The sequence below is a fragment of the Rosa rugosa genome, chromosome 4 (genome assembly GCF_958449725.1).
Source record: "Rosa rugosa chromosome 4, drRosRugo1.1, whole genome shotgun sequence".
Taxonomy (NCBI): domain Eukaryota; kingdom Viridiplantae; phylum Streptophyta; class Magnoliopsida; order Rosales; family Rosaceae; genus Rosa; species Rosa rugosa.
The window spans coordinates 24,601,558-24,608,313 of record NC_084823.1 but is presented as its reverse complement, the minus strand read 5'-3'; the positions used below and the strand labels follow the sequence as shown (position 1 = coordinate 24,608,313).

Below are 6,756 nucleotides of genomic sequence, written 5' to 3'. Positions count from 1 at the left end.
ACGCACCCTAGGAATTACCACCATTGCCATATAAACTTGTGTCCCTATTTGTGCCCGTCGTGGGACTCCCCTAGATAAGACCCTTTGAGCTTACATTAAGCCTTTTCATTCATCACCCTTAATATCCTTAACCATGAAGCTTAGTATAGTTACAACCTTACCCTTTGTTCTAAGAACTTAGTGGAGCTATCTTTTGAGACATACTACATGGGTTTGGCGCTAAGGATGAAGATTGAGAAGAGGTGAAAGTTCAAGTGTGGGGGTAGACTTGTCCATGGAAAGAAAAAATTGTGAGAAAGCCGTGAAAAATGAAAAAAAAAAATGTATACGGCTAGAAAAGAAAAGAAAGAAATGTTTATGGATTTAGTCCCCCATACTTAGTGATTTCGGAGTTTACTTTAAATTGAAGGCCCACTACAGAAAAATTTGGCCTTTGTCCATTTCACTAGAGTTCAAGGGAAGTTTACATTGAAGATTGGGCCCAACATGAAGACATTTGGCCCTTTTATGTTACCTCTAGGGGAAAGTGACGTTTTTGCAATGCCTTGGTGGAATATTTCGAGGTCTCTACATTTACATGTGCTCTGCTAGGTTTTTAGGACACTTTGATAAATCCTTACCTTTCGTTTCTTTAAACCTTGAGCCCTGGCCCCATTACAACCCTTGAGAAGACCTTCTTGATCCTTAAGATGGGACAGCCCTTGATGTGGAGATGAGTTACAAGAGTTGAACCTATGGCAGTCCATTCGTGCAAGTAGTTGGTATCCTTCATGAGATCTTTTGAAAGAAAATTATATTCACAAAGTGCTTTTCGTTTCTTATATATGTGAGCTATTTGATTGCCTTAAAATATGTTCTCTCACGTATACTTGAGTGTTTATAAGCTTTTAAGCATTGCCATGATCTGAGAGAAGAAAGAGTGGATATACTTGTGAGATTTGAATCATACTTGTCTGAAGCATGCTAAGCTTAAACCCCATCACCATTGTTACAACCAAGTCCTACTTATGTATGTGCGGATTATATGTTTTAATTAACTCTCGAATGCTTAAACATTGAATCTTGGTTGAATGCTAATCTTGGTGTTGTGAAAGTAAGAGATTGCTGAGACAAAAAGTTGAAGGGCAATAGAGTCATTTTATTTGTAGAGTCTTTAAATTTTCGTTGAGTCTTAGTGTGTGTCTTAGTGTGATTTTGCTAAGGGACTAGCAAAAGCTAAGTGTGGGGGAATCTGATAGGAGCATTTTAATGCGACGTTTTACTTGCCTTTCCCTACATTTCTTGCGTTATTTCCTTAATAAAACTCTGTTTAGGAAAGTTTCCATTCTTTGATTGGGAAAGTTCCTATTTGTAGAAAGTTTCTATTTTTGTAGTTTCTATTTATCATTTTTAGTAAGTTTCCATTTTTCGGTAGTTTCTATTTTTCATTTTTAGAAAGTTTCCCATTTTCAGTTTAGGAAAGTTGCCATTTTTCATTTTAGGAAAGTTTCTATTTTTCTTATTAGTTTCTATTTTCAGGACCTCCGAGCTAAAAAGTGGAAATGAACTCACAAATGGAAAGAGGAGCTTGCGAAAGTCAAGGGGAGCAAAAATGAGAAACAATGGACCACAGAAATGAGCAGAAATGAAGAAAAGAAGTTTTCCTGCTTCAACCAGGAAACCCTGCGAAAAGGAAGAAAGCTTACCAATGAAGTTTCCAACGTTACTATGAAAAAAGAAATGGAAAAATAATGTGTTTTGACGTTGGAAAGAGACAAGGCTTGAAGTTGAAGCAACAAGGCCCAAGAACCCTACAAGTTGAAGTGGATTTTCGGCAAAATGGATCAAGGCCCATGAAAGCCCAAGGAATTAGGGTTTGTGATGCATGGAACAAACCCTAGAGATGTTTGCCGTCCAAAGCCAAGAGAGAAACAAGGAATGGCGTGAAAAAAATCAGAAAATATATGAAGATTTCGATGGAGATTTTCTTGGGAGATTTTAAAGGAAAGAGAATATGTGTTGAACACAAAAAGCTCTAAATGGTGTCTAGATTCGTTCCCTATTTTCTCTAAAGGAAGTTTGGCCGAAATTGAACTACAAAATCAGAATTTCTCTCTATATATTTCGGCCAAGATATTAGGGAATTAAAATGGAGTTTTGTGATTGGTTGAGCCATGTCATAGGGCTTATTTGGCAAGCTATTATTGGAGGAAAGTATGTGGCATTTTCAAATTTATTCTATGGAATATTAAGAAGAATATCACGGCTTGGAGAGCAAGGATGCGTCCCCTATATATACTCCCCCTCTCTCAACGTCAAAAAAGTCCTCTCTTCCATACAATTTACACTTTAGAAAAAAATCAGAAAAGTTCTCTAGAATAGCCGTGAGTTTCTCCATCCTCTAGTCATCTCCACGGAATTCAAGCAAGGCCAAGGGAGAAGAAGAATTGCCGTGAGCATCATCATCCACCACCATCCTTGAAGCTTGCTTTCGAGATTCAAGAGACCACCACATCATTCGTTCATCACCATCTTCATCTCACGTTGTAATTCGACCTCTTCTTTGTAACCTTTGCTTTGAATTTTGTTGGTTATGAACTAGTTGACATATGTGTTTGAACAATTATTAATTTCTGGAATTTTATGATTAATTGAGAAATTTTCAGATTCAGATATTGTTCTTCGAAAGTTGCTTATGTGGGTTTGTTTAATTAAATTTGCGTTATTGATAACTTTTGTATTTTAATCTTATGTGGTTGCAAACACTTAGGGTTTTGATATGAATGGTGCTACAATTTAAGAACATGAATCAACTTTTTGGTTTTGTGTTCTTGAATCGAAAAGTAGTAAAGGTTTTGTACAAAAACCGAATTTAATTAAAGAGAATTGCAATTAGGTGGACTTTTCCATACTAAGTTGCACACTTGAGTTGATAGCCTTTCTAGGTGCTTATTGCGTTGAACATGTCATGATTGACTAGCTTTCTAGGGCTTGAATGCATGTTTGATAGGATTAGTCTTTGTGCTTTCACTTAGATTAATTACACTACTACAAAAACATGATTTAAGGACATTGAAACTGTGTCCTTAAATACATACAAGGACTCTTTAAAAAAGAGTCCTCTATCTGGGAGTCATTATAAGTCCCAAACAAGGACACTGGAAATGTGTCCTCTTATCTATATGAGGACACAGTTTGTGTGTCCTAAAAGCTTTAGTCCCCGTGTCCTTATATCCATAAGAGGACACCTAAATTGCATCCTCATATTCTCTAATATGTGTCCTCATTTCTATACAAGGACACACAAAATGTGTCCTAAAAGCTCTGAAAATGGAGTCCTTAAATCCATAAGAGGACACAGAAAATAAACTCTCACATGTCCTCTTTTCTATTCTTGGACATAAATTGTGTCCTCAATGATTTGAGAATGAAGTCCTTAAATCAATAAGAGGACACAAAAAAGTACATTCCCATGTGTCCTCTTTTCTGTACTAGGACACATATAGGAATGCATTTTGTGTCTTATTTTCTGTACATTCCCATCAAATCTGCATACATATGACATATCAACAAGTCCTTATATCAAATACATCCAATACAACATAGAAAACATCCAACACAAGTAATCTACAAACGCCATAAGTCCATCTTATTAAAGGAGAATAAAGATCCAAAATGTCCTACTCTACTGTTTTGACCAATTTAATCCAAAGTTGCTGCTACACAAAGTAAGAAATCTGCATATACATATGCTAACTATTTTAGTTCATCTGCGCCAAAATCCATCAATCTGCTCTGCCCACTCTACTCGATAAACATCTCCATGGCACTACATCATGAAAAGCTTAGTAAGAAACTAAGAACATAGTAAACTAGTGTTCTAACCACTAAGGAAACAATAACAGTACATAACATCAAGTAAATAAGCTCATTAAAGAATATGACCTGAAATTGAAAGACTACAAGTACTAAAACTAAAAAGAATTGGCAACAACTAGTTCAAAATCATAGAAAATTGTCTTCTACTAGTTTAGTCATAGTATTAATAGTCATAGCAGTACATAGAGGCATATAGTTCAATCTAGCATTCATAGGCAGTCATAGCACCTATCCTTTTCAGCTGTAACTAGTTAGTCATCAAGATTTTAGCAAAGCCATAACAATAAATTCAAGTTATAACCATTGAGGTTATAAACATACAAGCCCTTGAAAGTGAAAACTATAATCATGTCCGGCCAAGTAGAGCTTTAACATAAGCTGACCTCCAAACTTTGTCGAAATAATTCAACATAATGGAAACATTCAAGACGTGGAGTTTATTTAATTTTGAAAGAAAACTATACCTCCATATATATATATATGAATCAGTAAGTGGTGCAATACCAAAACAACAGTATTCTACTTTGAGCTACCACGGTTTCCCTAATATGACTTCCTCCAAAGGAGATGCGTTCAAGTGCCTGCAAAATAAGCAAAAGAAATGAATGTAACAGATATAGAAAGTCAAGACTCATGAGACACAATGATCTATACGCGAGTGCATAATGGGCCAGTCATAAGGATTATGCCTATGTTTCATGGTGAGTTTGTGATACATCTTTTAATCAAGAGATTTGAAAGTGTAAGCATGAGTTCTTCCCGTACCTGTTCTCCATCTTTAATATTAAAAGAATGTTGATGCTCAAATTGAAGACCGCGAAACTCGTTGATGTAGAGCCCTGAAAGTATGAAAGGAAATATACAATCATGAAGTGGAAAAGAAAACATGTAACTTTTACTTCTTGATTGGAATGAACTTTTACTTCTTGATAATCTCTGAACTTACCATCTAATTAGAGTTGCATGAGGAATCCAACGAAAGATAATTGGTGTATTCTTTGCATTCACATAATAACCTCCAAATACAAGAAAAGCCACTCAGCTTACTGACAATCCTAAAATATGATAAGTAGATTGTACAAATAACAGTTTTCATGTGACATACTATCATTTAATACACACACATGTATATTTTGTGTTTTAAGTATAATTCTGCATGAATCAAACCTAAGTACTCTAAAATCATGGAATAATTCAATTCAATAGGTTTATAGATTTTCACACCTGCAGCAATCCCATTCTGTCTTATATTGATGTCTGAGACCTTCCCATTCTCCAAATAACTGACCCAAATATATGAGCTGATGCAACCATGATACAAGTAGTAAAGTTTTATCAACCATGAATATTGCTAAGCTACTAGGATTTCTAATAGGCCACAAATGGGAACCAGCAATATGATATGATGCAGGCCTTTATATGAAAACACTCTCACTACCAGCAGTGCAACCGATCACAAATAGCAAAGGTCAGAGAAAACAATCTGCATTTAAAGATGATGCAGGAACTGAAGTAATTACCTGTAACAAAAAAATTCACAAGATAGTCACAGGAGTACCCTAACCAAACCCCTGAAACACAAAACAAAAAAAAATAAAAATAAAAATTGCAGTCCTGCAACCACGGAAATCAATTATAGAAGCAGGCTATTGCAAGCAAAAATTAAATATACACGTTCAAACACAATAAGCTGATGAAAAGGATTATAAAATATTATCACCATAACCTCCATTAATTAACAGCTATAGATATATCAATTTTGTTTAGTCACATGGAAATTGATCCATATCTAGGAAGGTCAAACAACCAATCTCACAGAGAAATGAAAAATGAGATATGATTGATACTTTTGGTGGTATGTACCCAATGCAAACAACAGCTCAAACTGTCCAGTATGCATTTAAGGTTTAGCTTGAACCTTTCCACTTTGGTCTTTTTCAAAAAATCATCAATCCCAGTTTAGTTAGTACAGTTCTTTGTCCTTATGGCCAGCATTTGATACTATTCAAATTCTGGCCAATATAGCTATATCATCTTCAACTTTCCCAACTCGTTAAATCCCATGTAATAGGCGGGTATAGCTACATTTTATACTTGTATATAAACAAAAAATTGAATACAGGCCGTAACTCAACACGCAATCAACTAGAGATTTCCAATGACAAATTATAGTCAGCACATACAAATGAATAATGCCAAAAAGTAACACATTGAAGTAGTGACCACATACAGTAACTGATATGAAATCCAACTTCGAAGCAGCCCCTAGAATCCCAGCCAGCAGCAGAAGCGATATCATACCTATAAGAAATCAGATAACGATGAAGAGAAAAAATTAAAAAAGAAAAAATTGAATAAAAAGAAAAAAAAAATTACTTAGGTTAAGACGAGGAGCTGATAAGAGACGGGAAAATTCTTAAACCAATCCAAGGTCAAGGCATCGAGTTTACTCGGCGCCTCCGTCACACAATTTCGTAGCATCAGCCGCTTTCGACACCTCCTCAAACACCTTCGACAACTCCTTCTCCATCGCCCCCAATTTTTTCAATTTTCCTCCATCAAATCTCTAAATCGAATTCACACCGACATGCAACAAAACTTTGAATCAATTGAAGTGAAGGGAGGGACTGGAAAACCTACCAAAGAGAGATCGGCGGTGTTAAAATCAAAGAGAGAGAGAGAGAAAGGAGACTCTGTCAGACTCGCTCCGATAAATTTTCCAAATTTTCTGCTTAAGAGGAAGAAAATAGACAGATAGAGAATTACCCATCCGTGGTGAGAATTTGTTTTGGTCAGAGCTAAACAATCTGAGCTCCAATTTGGTCCGTTCGACGAGGAAGAGATGGCAGATGAAAGAGAGTGAGTGAGTGTGTGCGTGCGTGCGTGCGTGGTTAAACT

General features: G+C 35.9%; 2 long non-coding RNA genes across 3 annotated transcripts; both read right to left on the bottom strand.

The window, feature by feature from the left end:
- Positions 1 to 3,575: 3,575 nt before the first annotated feature.
- LOC133742936 (uncharacterized) lies at positions 3,576 to 4,690 on the bottom strand. Its single transcript, XR_009862832.1, has 3 exons — positions 4,624 to 4,690; positions 4,323 to 4,439; positions 3,576 to 3,808 (listed from the first exon to the last, which is right to left on the bottom strand). It is a non-coding gene; the product is annotated as an uncharacterized LOC133742936 (long non-coding RNA).
- A 120-nt stretch (positions 4,691 to 4,810) lies between these two features.
- LOC133742427 (uncharacterized) lies at positions 4,811 to 6,501 on the bottom strand. Of its 2 annotated transcripts, XR_009862581.1 has the most exons (4): positions 6,235 to 6,501; positions 6,089 to 6,159; positions 5,083 to 5,378; positions 4,811 to 4,874 (listed from the first exon to the last, which is right to left on the bottom strand). It is a non-coding gene; the product is annotated as an uncharacterized LOC133742427 (long non-coding RNA). The 2 variants fall into 2 exon arrangements; XR_009862582.1 differs by lacking the exon at positions 4,811 to 4,874 and having other exon boundaries at positions 5,009 to 5,429.
- Positions 6,502 to 6,756: the final 255 nt, after the last annotated feature.